Below are 14,730 nucleotides of genomic sequence, written 5' to 3' on the forward strand. Positions count from 1 at the left end.
TTTCATGAAGAAAATAATTTTCTCAAAATTTTTCCTCTCCAAGGACTTCTCAACAAAACGACGTGGTTGAAAGAAAAAATCGTACTTTGCAAGAATTCACTAGGTCAATGTTGAATGTACCGCTTGTTATGTTTTAAATAGAGTTTTAGTTAGATCATCTTTAGATAAAACTCCTTATGAGTTTTGACATAGAAAAAATCTAAATATTGGGTATTTCAAAGTTTTTAGTTGCAAATGTTTTATTTTGAATAACAAAAAAAAGCTTGAAAATTTTGATTCTAAGATGGATGTTGGTATTTTCCTAGGATATTCCTCTACTAGTAAAACTTATAGAGTTTTTAATAAGAGAACTTTAGTTATTGAGCAATCTATGCATGTTATGTTTGATGAGTCTTGTAATAATGCTTCTAATGAGACTATTTGTAGTTATGATTTAAAAAAAGATTTTGGAGATTTGCGTGTTAGTGACAAAGACAGGAAAATTGTTTCAAACATGCAAGAAGTAAGCATCAATAAAAGGAAGGAAGATGATTATTTGTTGCTCCATCTCATCCCAAGGATTTGATTCTTAGCAACCTTAAACAAGGTGTGAAAACTTGTTATTGTCTTAATTTATTTAGTAATCTTACTCTTGTTTCTCAAGTTAAAACTAAGAGTTTTAAAGATATCGAATGTGATGAGTTTTGGATTTTAGTTATGCAAGAAGAACTAAATCAATTTGAAAGGAAAAAAGTTTGGGAATTAGTCCCTAGGCCTTCTAATGCATGTATAATTGGAACTAAATGGGTGTTAGAAATAAAATGGATTAAAATGAAAATAACATTAGAAATAAAGCTAGACTTGTAGCTCAAGGTTATTTTCAAGAAGAAGGTATAGGTTATGAAGAAACTTTTGCAACGATTGCTAGATTAGAAGCTATTAGAATGTTGCTTGCTTTTGCCTTTTATAAGAATTTTATTTTGTATCAAATGAAAAGTGCATTTTTAAATGGTTATATTGTGGAGGAAGTTTATATAGAACAACCTATGGATTTTGAAAGTTTTGATTTGCCTAATCATATTTATAAGTTGAAAAAAGCTCTTTATGGCTTAAAACAAGCTCTAAGAGCTTGGTATGATAGATTTAGAAACTTTTACTTGAGAATGGCTTTAAAAGGGGAAATTTTTATACTACTTTCTTTATCAAGGTCAAATAAATGATATGCTTATAGTGCAAATATATGTGGATGATAATATTTTTTGTTCTACTAATCCATCTTTGTGTGAAGAATTTTCTAAGTGTATGCATAACGAAAGTGAGATGAGTATGATGAGAGAACTCAGTTTCTTCCTTGGACTCCAAATCAAACAACTCAAGTATGGTATCTTCATAAGTCAAGAAAAATACGCAAGAGATTTGCCCAAGAGGTTCAAATTCAATGAAGGTAAAATTGCAAAAACTCCTATGAGCACTACCACTAAGCTTGATAAAGATAAAAAAGGTAAACATGTGGACATAAAGACTTATCAAGGTATGATCAGATCTTTATTTTATTTGACGCTGGTAGACCCAATATCATGTTTAGTGTATGCCTTTGTGCGGAATTTCAATCTTGTTCTAAGGAATCACAATTGCATGTCGCTAATAGAATATTTAAATATTTGTTTGGAACTGATATAGGTTTGTGGTATCCTAAAAATGTTGAATTTTATTTGGTAAGATATTTAGACACGGATTTTGCTGGTAGTTTACTTGACCGTAAGAGTACTGTGAGACTTGCCAATTTCTTGGTAGTTTCTTAGTATCTTGATTTAGTAAAAAGCAAAATTTGGTTGCTTTATCCATTACCAAAGCGAGAATATATTGTAGTTGCTAGTTGTTGTGCACAAATTCTTTGGATGAAACAAACTCTTTGTGATTTTGGATTAAAGTTTAATAATGTGCCCATATTTTGTGATAATACTAGTGCTATTAATTTGACTAAAAATTCTATACACCATTCTAGAACTAAGCATATTGATATTAGATATCATTTTATTAGAGAGCATGTACAAAATGGTAATATTACTCTTGAATTTGTAAGCTTAATAATCAATTAGTGGATATTTTTACCAAGCCATTGATTTAAGAAAGTTTTTGCAAAAATAGGCTTGAGCTTAGTATTATTCGTTATGATGCATCTTGATTTCCTATCTTACTTGATATTATTATGTAATGATATAGGAGGAGAATTGAGATACTTTGTATGTGTTCATATTTTTAGGGTAGCACTTATATGCTTATTTTTCTTTTTGATGATTCCAAAAGGGGAGAAGTATAAGAAAAATGTGTTATGAATGTATATTTAGGGAGAGAATTAATTAAGAGGTAGAAGGTCATTCTTTTTTATGAATTTCAAGCATGATCTTTGTGGTCATATGCATACTTGATAAATAAATTAAATTAGTGATCACATGTATTGATATGGTTATGTGCATTTCAAGTTATATTTCTTCTATGGTTTGTTATAATAAAAAAGTGGGAGATTGTTGCCTTTTTAGTCCTTAATCTCAAATTAAATTAATTAATTAATATTTGGATGATAACAAAACTCTCAATTTGCAAAAAGACCAATATTGTTGATCTCTCAAAGCTCTCAATTTTCTTTATTTTCATCTTTTTTTGAGAAATTTTTTATTTATTTTGAGGATTAAATATTGTGAGCCCAAACTTGTATGTATGCCCACTATTTTCAGAGAGCTTTATTAAGTAATGGAAATGATTGGGTTTACTCTTAAATTCGGAAAAGGAGCAAGGTAGCAGTTCGTCTTTCATCTGTGGAAAGAGTCAAAGGAGATTTTTAATCGAAATCTCAAGAGGTGCTTGGAAAAGTTGATGTAGATCGAGTTTGACTGAACCACTATAAAAATTACGATGTCTTCTTCTTCTCAATAAACAACCATTATAAAGAAATAGACGTGATAGAGAGAAAATAGGAAAAAAAAAATTCGCTAGTGATTGTTTTTTTTTTTTTAAAAAAAAAAAAGAACAAAGAAAGAACAAAATGAAAAAAAAATGGTTCAAAATAATGAAATAAAGTTGAATGATACTTTTGCTAGAGCAAATATGAAAAATTGCCAACAAAATTGAAAGAATGCCTATAACGTTACCAAATACAATTTTTATGCACGGTTGATTTTTTATAATAGAATTTAAAGTCACCGTTCAAATACAAATTGGTTTTGAATTTTTCTGTAAATACAAAGTTAAAAAATTGAAGTCACAATTACAATAAATATATTTTGCCATCCATTATAATTTTTCAAAAGATTAGAATGTGATTTAAATTTTAATATGCATTTCTTTTTGTTGCAAAACGAGAAATAGAGCGTGAAATGATATATTGAAGGGTAATTTAAATTGGTAGTATTTTTTAAAATAATAATCAAGTATATACCATCATTTAAAAAGATTATAAATATAGCCAAGATAGACTCTTACCAGTGATATGACGTATCACTAATAGACTCCTACCAATAATATGGTCTATTACTGATAAACTATTTAAATTTGGTCTTATTTGTAATTTTTTTTTACATTATGTTATATCTGCTAAGATTTTGGGTTTAATGTCTATATTTTCAACCGTCCTTATATTGAACCTGAAAGCTTTGTTATAATCAAAGTATTGACTTTGTTGCCGGAAGTTTCTCGAGACTTAGCTAGCATTAATTTGTTAGCAACATTTATCGATTTTCAACAAAATACATATTACGAACTAAATTAAGCTTCTCAATATAGAAAAAGTACGACAAAGTTGTATATATCAAAACAAACTTTTAACAAATTTCAACCAACATAAAAGAGTGTATATAAGCAATGCTCGGGCTTTGCTTCTCACCACAATCCAAAAAAATATATTTATTGACAAAAAGATAAAAGAAAATGGGAAGAACTTTTCAAATCATTCTCTTTCTAGCCTTAGCTTTTGTGTTTTCATCTCTTTCAGTTTATTCGTTACCATTGTCAACACGAGGAAGATGGATCATTGATTCACAAACAGGTCGTCGAGTGAAACTTGTGTGTGTGAATTGGCCTTCGCACACACAGAGCATGTTGGCAGAAGGCCTCAACCATAGACCGTTAAAAGAACTAGCAGATGAGGCAATCAAGTTAAGATTTAATTGTGTACGACTCACATATGCAACCCATATGTTTACTCGCTATGCGAATAGGACGGTTGAAGAAAACTTTGATCTTCTTGATTTAAAACAAGCAAAAGTTGGATTGGCTCAATATAATCCTTTTGTGTTGAACAAGACTATTGCTGAAGCTTATGAAGCTGTTGTTGATGTGTTGGGGGCGAGTGGTTTGATGGTCATCGTTGACAACCACATCAGCCAACCAAGATGGTGTTGCTCTCTTGATGATGGCAATGGTTTTTTCGGAAACCGAAATTTTGACCCTCAAGAATGGCTACAAGGTCTTAGCTTAGTTGCCCAACGCTTTCGCAACAAATCACCGGTATGTAACATCAAGAGATTTTCTTAAATTCTTACAACTAAACTCAACCTTTTAAAAACTTTTATAACATTGCATTAACATATAAAGTCTTTTGATTGTTGTTTAGGTAATAGGAATGAGTTTACGAAATGAGATACGAGGCTTTATGGAAAATGCAAATGATTGGAACAACTATGTAACTCAAGGAGTAACCACGATTCATAAAATAAATCCCAAAGTTTTAGTGATTGTTTCAGGCTTAAATTATGACAATGATCTCCGATGCTTAAAGGAAAAGCCTTTGACGGTAAACACCTTAGACAATAAGTTGGTTTTCGAGGTACATTTGTATTCTTTTAGTGGAGATTCTGAGAGCAAGTTTGTACAACAACCATTGAACAAGATCTGTGCAAATATTGTGAATGGATTTATAGACCATGTTGGGTTTGTAATGGAAGGATCAAATCCATTTCCTTTATTTGTTAGTGAATATGGGTATGATCAAAGAGAGGTTGATGATGCAGAAAATCGGTTCATGAGTTGCTTCACGGCCCATCTTGCACAAAAAGATTTGGATTGGGCATTGTGGACATGGCAAGGAAGCTATTATTATAGGGAAGGTCAAGCAGAGCCTGCAGAAACTTTTGGAGTACTCGACTCTAATTGGACTCAAATTAAGAATCCCAACTTTGTAAAGAAGTTTCAACTATTGCAGACCCTATTACAAGGTAATTATATTAATGTTATGAGTACATGAAAAGATCTATAACTAGCAAACTTCTCCGATTTGTAAAAATAAATGTCCAATAATTCAAAAAAGTTTTGTAAAACTAGTTAATTAACAATTTGTAACATTTTTTTATGGTACACAGATCCAAATTCCAATGCATCATTCTCATATGTTATATATCATCCACAAAGTGGCCAATGTATCCAAGTCTCTAGAGACAACAAAGAAATTTTCCTCACTGATTGCTCTGCCTCAACTCGATGGAGTCATGACAACGATGGCACTCCAATTAGGATGTCAGACACTGGTTTGTGTTTGAAGGCTAGCGGAGAAGGCCTTGAGGCATCTCTTTCAACTGATTGTTTGGGTCAACAAAGTGTTTGGAGTGCCATTTCGAATTCTAAGCTTCATTTGGCCACTTCCACTCAAGATGGAAAGAGTCTTTGTTTGCAAATTGAAAGCTCCAACTCTTCAAAAATTGTGACCAACTCCTGTATTTGCACAAATGGCGATCCAAATTGCCTTCAAGACACCCAAAGCCAATGGTTTGAACTTGTTGGAACCAACACATTATGATTAACCTTGTATTTTAAGATTATGTATATGAAAACACCTTGTATTTCAACTTATGACAATCCAAATTACCTCCAAGATTCCGAAAGTCAATGGTTTGTACTTGGTTGAACCAACAAATTGTGATTCGGTCTTGCATCTTTCACTAATGGTTATTCAAATTGCCTCCAAGAGATCTAAAGCCAATGATTTAAACTTTTTGGAACCAACACTGTTGCGAAATCGACAATTAAAGAAGATAAAAAGGATTGTAGAGTAGGGAAAAATCGACATACAGATATACGTGGTTCACTAACAGTGTGTTAGCTACGTCCACGGGCCGAGGGAGAACAATATTATTTCGAGAGAATGTATTCAGAATCACATTAAGAATGGCGCCTCTAGGTTAGAGAGTTTATATATCGCACTGCTCTAAACTCTAAGGTCGAAATCGTAAATAACAGCAAATAAATAAATATGCTGAATACAAAATCTGAATAGGTTGTTCGAAGCACCAACAAACAAATTCAAGATATTTCAACAAATCTCCACCTTGACTTGAATTCTCTCCCAGAAAACAAATATACCAAATGCAACATAAATCAATATCGCCAGACGTACCCAGACTTCTTCCTCGTGCCTCAAAGTGTCCCACAAAGGGGACCACTAACAATTCAAAACATTCAGCAAGTCCAAACAATATTGGAACTTGCCTTGTGGAACCGGTTTGGTGAACATATTAGTAGGGTTATCAGTAGTACCAATTTTCATCACTTTAATTCTCTACTCACCTCTTAAGAAGTGATATCTTACATCTATGTGCTTAGTTCTCTCATGATGAACTTGATCCTTGGCTAGGCATATTGCACTCAAACTATCACAATATACAATAGCTTGGTCATGATGCAAACCAAGATCACCAACTAACCCCCTCAGCCATATTCCCTCTTTAGTAGCTTCTGTCAAGGCCATGTACTCTACTTCAGTAGTAGACAAAGTAATTGTAGGTTGTAAGATTGCCTTCCAACTAACAACAGAACCACCCAGAGTGAACACATAGCCAGTCATAGACCTTCTACTGTCAACATCTCCAGCATAGTCAGAATCAAAATAACCAGTCAACAAACACTCTGTGCAACTCCCATAAACAAGACTAACATCAGATGTACCTCCAAGGTAACGAAAAATCCTCTTAACGGCTTGTCAATGCTCCTTCCCAGGTTGACCCATGAACCTGCTGACAACACTAACAGCATGGGCAAGATCAGGCCTAGTACAGACCATAGCATACATCAAACTTCCCACTGCACTAGCATAAGGAACTCGAGACATGTACTTCTTCTCAACTTTAGACTGTGGTGAAAACTCAGATGACAAACGAGCATTTACAACACTAGGAGTATTTATAGGCTTAGCTGATGACATACCAAACCTAGACAATATTTTCTGAATATATCCTTTCTGTGACAAGAAGAGCTTATTCTTACCTCTGTCCCTATAAATCTCTATACCCAGAATTTTCTAAGTAGCACACAAATCCTTCATATCAAACTCAGTACTGAAAAGATTCTTCAATTTCAGAATATCAGACTCAGACTTTGCAGCTATGAGCATATCATCTATATATAAAAGTAGATAAATCATCGAACCATCATCAGCTTTGTTGTGATATACACAACAATCATATGGACTTCTGTTATAGCCAAGTCCAATCATATAGCTGTCAAATCGTTTGTACCACTGCCTTGGAGACTGCTTTAACCCATACAAAGATATCTTCAACTTGCAAACATAATCTTCTTTACCTGGACACTGGAACCCATCTGGTTGGGTCATATAAATCTCTTCCTCCAACTCTCCATGTAAGAAAGCTGTCTTCACATCTAGTTGTTCAAGTTCCAAATTCTAATGTGCTACTATAGCTAGTAACACCCTGATAGAAGTATGTCTGACTACTGGTGAGAAAATCTCATTATAATCAACTTCTTCCCTTTGTGTGAACCCTCTAGTAACAATTCGAGCTTTATATTTCATGCCCTCTGAAGGTGACATTCCCCCCTTTTTCTTGAAGACCCATTTACAAGTGACAATTTTTCTTTCCTTTGGTCGTTTAACTAATTCCCAAGTCTGATTTTTGTCAAGAGATTCCATCTCATCCCCCATAGCAGAAAGCCATTTAGCAGACTCACCACATGACACAGCTTCTCTATAGGTGGATGGCTCATGAGGATCCACCTCTTCAGCAGCCTGCAATGCAAAAGTAACCATATCTTCAAAACCATACCTCACAGGAGGTCCAACACCAACTCTTCTAGTTCTATCACGAGCTATACTCGGTTGATCTACTCGTGATCTAGAATTCTCAGGCAAATCAACTTCTGATGTTCTAGGCACATTAATTTCTGGTTGCACATTAGTTTTTGTAGTAACGTGTTGATCTTCTTCACCTTGATGTTGTAATTCATTCATAGTTGAAGTGATTGCATCTCCACCTGTTTATCAACACTACTACTTTCTCCCACATCAGTAGATGTCACAAAAGGCTTTACAGTTGAGTTAAACATGGAATTTTCATCAAATATCACAGTTCTACTAAGTATGACTCTATTCTCAGAAGGTAACCAGACTTTATATCCCTTAACTCCATCCCCAAAACCCACAAATATACCCTTTTTAGCTATTGGTTCTAATTTACCTACTGCCTCCAATAGATTCAACTTTGGAAGGTCCCCAACAGTCTAAATGAATATAATCAAGTGTTCCTTTTGTACGATGAACACCTCTTGGAAACTTGCTGCGATGAAGCTTCCCAAATACACAATGTTCACAAAATTCAAAATGCTGTACGTTTTGCCCACATAGAAGATCTCTTTTTGACAGAATTTGCATCCCTTTTTCACTCATATGGCCAAGTCTCATATGCCATAACTTAGTCATATCATCCTTGTGAACGACCAACGATGCAACAGCTGCATAACCTGTTATTGTGGAACATAATAGAAAATACAGTGTTCCACACTTTATGCCTTTCAGAACTACCTCATAACCCTTATAGAAATACACTGCTCCACCTTACCTTCAAAACTGTAACCCTTGCTATCGAGTACACTAAAGGATATCAAACTCTTCTTCAGTAGTGGAACATGCCTAACCTCCTTTAAAGTGTAGAAGGCACCATTATGTGTTCGTATCTTGACTGAGCCGATTCCAACTATCTTGCACACAGCACCGTTAGCCATGCTAACATTCCCTCCATCTATTTGCTGATAGGTTGAGAACCACTCTCTATTTGGGCACATATGATAAGATGCCCCAGAATCAAGAACCCACACATCATTAGAATGTGTCTGTTCATTCACAACTAAAGCTAGATCTCCTTTAGAATCGATCTCGACTTCTTCAGAATCAATCTCAACTTGTGCAACAGAGGCAAATGCTTCCCTTTTGTCACCCTTTTCCTTCTTTTCCTGATTCCTTTTTATCTTAGGACAATCGGTTTTCCAATGCCCCTTATTTTTACAGTAGTAACAAATATCATCTGATCTAGAACCCTTTGACTTCGAAGACCTTTTATTCTGATTCGACTTCTGCTTACTAGAATTCCTATGTCCCTTGCTTCCTGTAGTAGCTAACCCAGATGCCTGACTTTTTGAAACTGAACTTCCTGCATTTTGACGGTCCTCTCTCATAAGCACCATGGACTTTGTATCTTCTAAGGTCAGAGTTTCTTTCCCTCCAATACACGAGTCAACAAAAGTCTCATAAGACGGCGGCAAAGATGTCAACAGAATTAGGGCAGCATCCTCATCATCAACTTTAACCTCTACATTACGCAAATCTAATAAAATTTTATTTAATTCATAAAGATGGTCTCGTAGAGACGTACCTTCCTGCATACGTAGATGATACAAACGTTTATTCAGAAACAAATTCTTGGTTACAGATTTCGTCATGTAAAAACTCTCCAACTTCAACAAAAGGCCAACGGCAATTTCTTCATCTGCGACCTCGATGATGACGTCATCAGCCAAACATAGCATGATCGTCGAATGGGCCTTCTTCTCAAGAGTCTACCACTCTTTGTCATCCACGACAGCCTTCTTTGACTTATCCGTCAGCGGCGCCTATAGCTTTTACTGCTTTAGCAGGGATCGCATCTTGATCTACCATAAACCAAAACTGTTCCTCCCGGTAAATTTTTTTATCTTTACGTTCACGCCAGACATCTTCAATTGTCGAACAAATGTGGAATTTCGAAAAAACCCTAACAAGGCTCTGATGCCAGTTTGTTGCAAAATCGGCAATTAAAGAACACAAAAAGGAACGTAAAGTAGGGAAAAATCGACACACAAATATACATGGTTCACTAACAGTATGTTAGCTACGTCCACGGGCAGAGGGAGAACAATATTATTTCGAGAGAATGTTTTCAGAATCACATCAAGAACAGTGCCTCTAGGTTATGGAGTTTATATATCACACTGCTTTAAACCCTAGGTTGTTCGAAGCGCTAGCAAAATGATTCAAGGCATTTTAACAAACATTGTGACTAACTTTGTATTTGTAATAATATATACATATGACTAACAACCTTGTCATTTATGACTATTTTGAGGCCAACCTTTCTTTTTCATTCTAGAAATTTGTTACCTCCCATTAATTTTATTAATTTGAAAATGTAAAGGGTCTATTTGATAACATTTCTGTTTCTCATTTCCTGTTCTCATTTCTTCTCATCTATTTCTTGTTTCTAAGTTTTAAGAATTTTCAAATTTGAGAAAGTATAAAAATTAATTACTCCTTTATTTTGTTTCCGTTTTGTGGAATACCATTTCTTCTACATCTTGGTTGTGTGTTCAAGTTCCTAGATATGTCATTTCTATTTTTTATATTTATTTCCATTTGTTCTATTTTATTTCTTTTCATTATTAATTTTGTTAATTTTCAAAAAAAATAATTTTTCTATATTTATATTTTATTTTAATTTTAAATTTTAAACTTTTTTAATATTTTGATTTATATGTTATTTAAATTTTTACTTTTCAAATTTTCAATATGTGTACTAATTTTTTTTATTTTAAATTTTGAGTTTTAAATATTACAATAAGAATGTTTATATATTTTTTTAATTTTAATATTTTTAGTACAATTGAAATCGACCAAAATTTTACAATATATAAATTTCATTCACTAAGGCATTCATTTAGCTTCACTTTAATATTTTTCAAGCATGTCATTTACATAATAACATAATTGAGTTGATCTGAGTAGACATTGTTGAATGAGAAATTTTGGACCAATCACAAATTACCCCATCATTCATGACGAAATTACAAATCATCAGATTTAGGACCAATCAAGAGTTGACATGTGTCCCAAATTGGAGTTGAAGACAAATTCCAATGACGCCACATGGTTTCATCATGACTGTTGAATCATATAAGATTAATTTGACCCAATTTGATATTATTATTTGGGTTTGTTCAATTAAGCCCAAAAATAGGCTGAATTTGACCCAAATGTCAAATCAAGCCCAAATCCAACTAATTAGGTCAAAAGGCCAAGCCATAGACCAACTGGGCCATTGTCCACGAGGCCCACCAGAGAACTTTATAAATAGAGGAGCTCTCCCCATTTGTAGAGGTCAGCAATTCTACACTGTAGATGACCTAGAGAGAATTCTCCCAACAATCAGAAAATACCCAAACTCCTGAAGTTAACCACGCTTGAAGACTGAAGTTCTTTGAAGATACAAGCATTCTTCTAAGACTCCAAGCTCAAGAACATCCACACACTTTGCTTCTATACATCAAACGTACGCATTCAATCGAGAGAGAATCAGACGATCAAGTACTAAAGACCAAACCACATCACATCAAATCAACATCAACAACAATACCATCTCAAGTTCAACTACGAAACAAGTTTCTCCGGATGCCTCGTGCGAACACTAATCCTCCAAAAATATCATCAAGCCCAAAGGTTGATCATCCAAGAAGATTAACAAACCCAAACGTCGATCATCCAAGAAGATCAACAAGCCCAAAGGCCAATTGTCCAAGAAAATCAACAAGCCCAAAGGTTGATCGTCCAAGAAGATCGACAAGCTTAAAGGCCGATCATCTAAGAAAATCAACAAGCCCAAAAGTAGATCATCTAAGAAGGTCAACAAGCCCAAAGGTCAATCATCCAAAAAGATAAACAAACTTAAAGATTAAAGTTTTTTTTAAACGCATCAAATAATTATATATTAGAGATTGTACTTGTTATACTGAAGCCAATACAAATACAAAAGTTCAAATTCCACGAAGGAAGTTTCTCCGAAAAACCTCGTGCAAACAAACTGGCACTTCCAGTGGGACATCTCTACCTCTCATCTCTCTCTCGTCATCCAAGTCAACAAATCGATAAATGGCACCAAAGAAAGTTGCATCTAAAGCTACCGTCATAATCGACACTTACATAGGTTCTGTCATCACGGAGAAAATTTGGGAATAGCTGATGGAATATCCTAAAGATGGAATCTGCATTAGAGAAAATCCCTTGTTTGACAACTCTGCTTTTACTTCTGATCTATCAGAGAAAGAATCATACTTTGATATAGTGTCTATCATGATGGCTGATGTAACGACTAAGTTGGCCATGGCAGAGATGGAAAGTAAGATAAATTTCCTAATGAAAGCTGTAGAGGAGTGGGATCATGAAATTATTACCTTAAGAGAATAGATGCAAGCTCGTGAAGCTGTTGAGTCGAGTCAAATTCCTGTTGTTAAAACCAATAACAAAGGGAAGACCGTGTTGCAAGAAAACCAATCGGAACAATCAACTTTTGTTGCCTCCTTGTCGGTCCAACAACTGCAGGATATGATCACAACTCCATCAGAGCTCAGTATGGAGGCCCATCACTGACTTCTTTTATGTACTCCAAGTTGTACAATAAGAGAATTTACAATCTGAGAATGCCTGCTGGGTACCAACCTCCAAAGTTCCAAAAGTTTGATGGAAAGGACAATCTGAAACAACATATTGCTCACTTCATTGAAACCTATGAAAATACAGAAACTAGAGGAGACTTGCTAGTCAAGTAGTTCATTCGTACCTTGAAAAGGAAATGCTTTCGATTGGTATACTAATCTAGAGCCGGAAGTGATTGACAGTTGGGAACAGTTGGAAAGAGACTTTCTCAACCGCTTTTAGAGCACTAGGCGTATCGTCAGCATGATGGAGTTGACAAGCACCAAGCAATGAAAGGAAGAGTCGGTCATCGACTACATCAACTGATAGAGAGCTCTAAGTATGGATTGCAAAGATAGGCTCACAGAGTTGTTCACAGTGGAGATGTGTGCCCAAGGCATACATTGGGAGCTTCTCTACATCCTACAAGGGATAAAACCTCGTACGTTTGAGGAGTTGGCAAAATGCGTTCATGACATGCAACTGAGCATCGTCAACAGGGGAACTAAATATTTTCTAGTCCCTGAAGGAAAAAATCACAAGAATGAAACAAAGGGTACTGAAAATATTATGGATAGTTCCACTAAAGAATCTATGATCATTCATGAAACCCCATTGAAATTTTCCTCTAAAGGAAAACAAACAAAATTTGAAAGAAAACACAATAAGGGCGAGGAGCATCGCCTAACTCTTAAAGAAAGACAGAAGAAGGTTTATCCATTTCCTGATTCTGATGTTGCGGATATGCTGGAGCAACTGCTAGAGAAGAAAATTATTTAGCTGTCAGAATGCAAGCGATCAGAACAAGCAGGAAAAGTAGATGATCCTAACTTCTACAAGAATCATCAAGTTGTTAGCTACCCAATGGAAAAGTGTTTCGTGTTGGGGTTGATGCCCTAAATCTCGTAGGATCCTGTAGTTTGTAAACACCTGTATGAACAAACAGTTTTGTAATTTATAATATGAGATATTTTATTCACTTCAGTCTATGAAATATGAGATATTTTAGTTGCATTAACCATAAACCAATAAACTAAGATCTCTGGTTATTGTTGTAAATTAAGCATGTATGTGGAGACATACAAATGGATCATGCTTTAAGTGATAATCTAAATGGTCTGTAGTATATGGATAAAGGAGGGAAACCTTATCCTGGTGACACTACGAGTGTTGTCCACTTTGTAGATGTTATAAGTGTTGTAAAGTGCAACAAATGGTCTGATCCTGACCATTCATGTATTAGACATGCGAGCGAAATGCTCTATACAAAGGAGTTTATATAAAACCGGACAAAGAAATGTTTAGTCTTGTTATATAACGCCGTTCATGATAGAGACTTTCATTTTACTAGAATGACCATAGGTAACATGACCTTAATCCTGAGTGAGTTAGGAACTTCTGCCTATGAGTGCGGTCCTTTGATTTGCATGGGTGCAGGTGGCCAGATTGTCGACTCAAATCTACCACTTTGGGGATTCGTCTAATTGGGGAGCTGGGAACTTAGCTACACAAGACGGAATTCACTTCTTCCCCAAAACATGGGTAAGTAAATAAATTGCTCCCTTAAGGGTTGATTCCGAGGTTTGAACAATGTGGTGTTACACCTTCTCTTGGCCCAAGAAGGGTTTACTCATAGAGGGACTATGATGTATTGTTCATTAAAGGAATCAGTGATACTTAAGGAGTTAGATGTAACTACAGGGGCAAAACGGTAAATTGGCCCAGCTGTACTTACAAGCGATTTGTGAAGGGTCATCGTACTATTGATTGGTTATATTCGATAGACATAGAAATATATTTGTAGTGCAAAAAGTGCAGCTGTCGGTCTTTAGTGGAGTGCCCGACAGTTAATGGATGGTGGATATCGTGATTAAAGATTTTAGTCAGTTATTCACGTACCATTAGAGCTTCAAGCTATAGGTCTATAAAGTCCCCTTGGTAGCTCAGTGGATTCATGTTGAGAATCAGTTTTTGGGTTAGTTTGAAGTGTTCAAATTAACAAGAGGGAATTTAATTATATATGTTATAATTGA

At 34.9% G+C, this 14,730-nt stretch overlaps 1 pseudogene; it reads left to right on the forward strand.

Annotated features, from left to right (window-relative positions):
* Positions 1-3,903: 3,903 nt before the first annotated feature.
* Positions 3,904-5,767, forward strand: LOC120080950 (glycosyl hydrolase 5 family protein pseudogene; annotated as a pseudogene).
* Positions 5,768-14,730: the final 8,963 nt, after the last annotated feature.

Source organism: Benincasa hispida, chromosome 7, assembly GCF_027475165.1.
Source record: "Benincasa hispida cultivar pf3 chromosome 7, pf3_genome.v1.1, whole genome shotgun sequence".
NCBI lineage: Eukaryota > Viridiplantae > Streptophyta > Magnoliopsida > Cucurbitales > Cucurbitaceae > Benincasa > Benincasa hispida.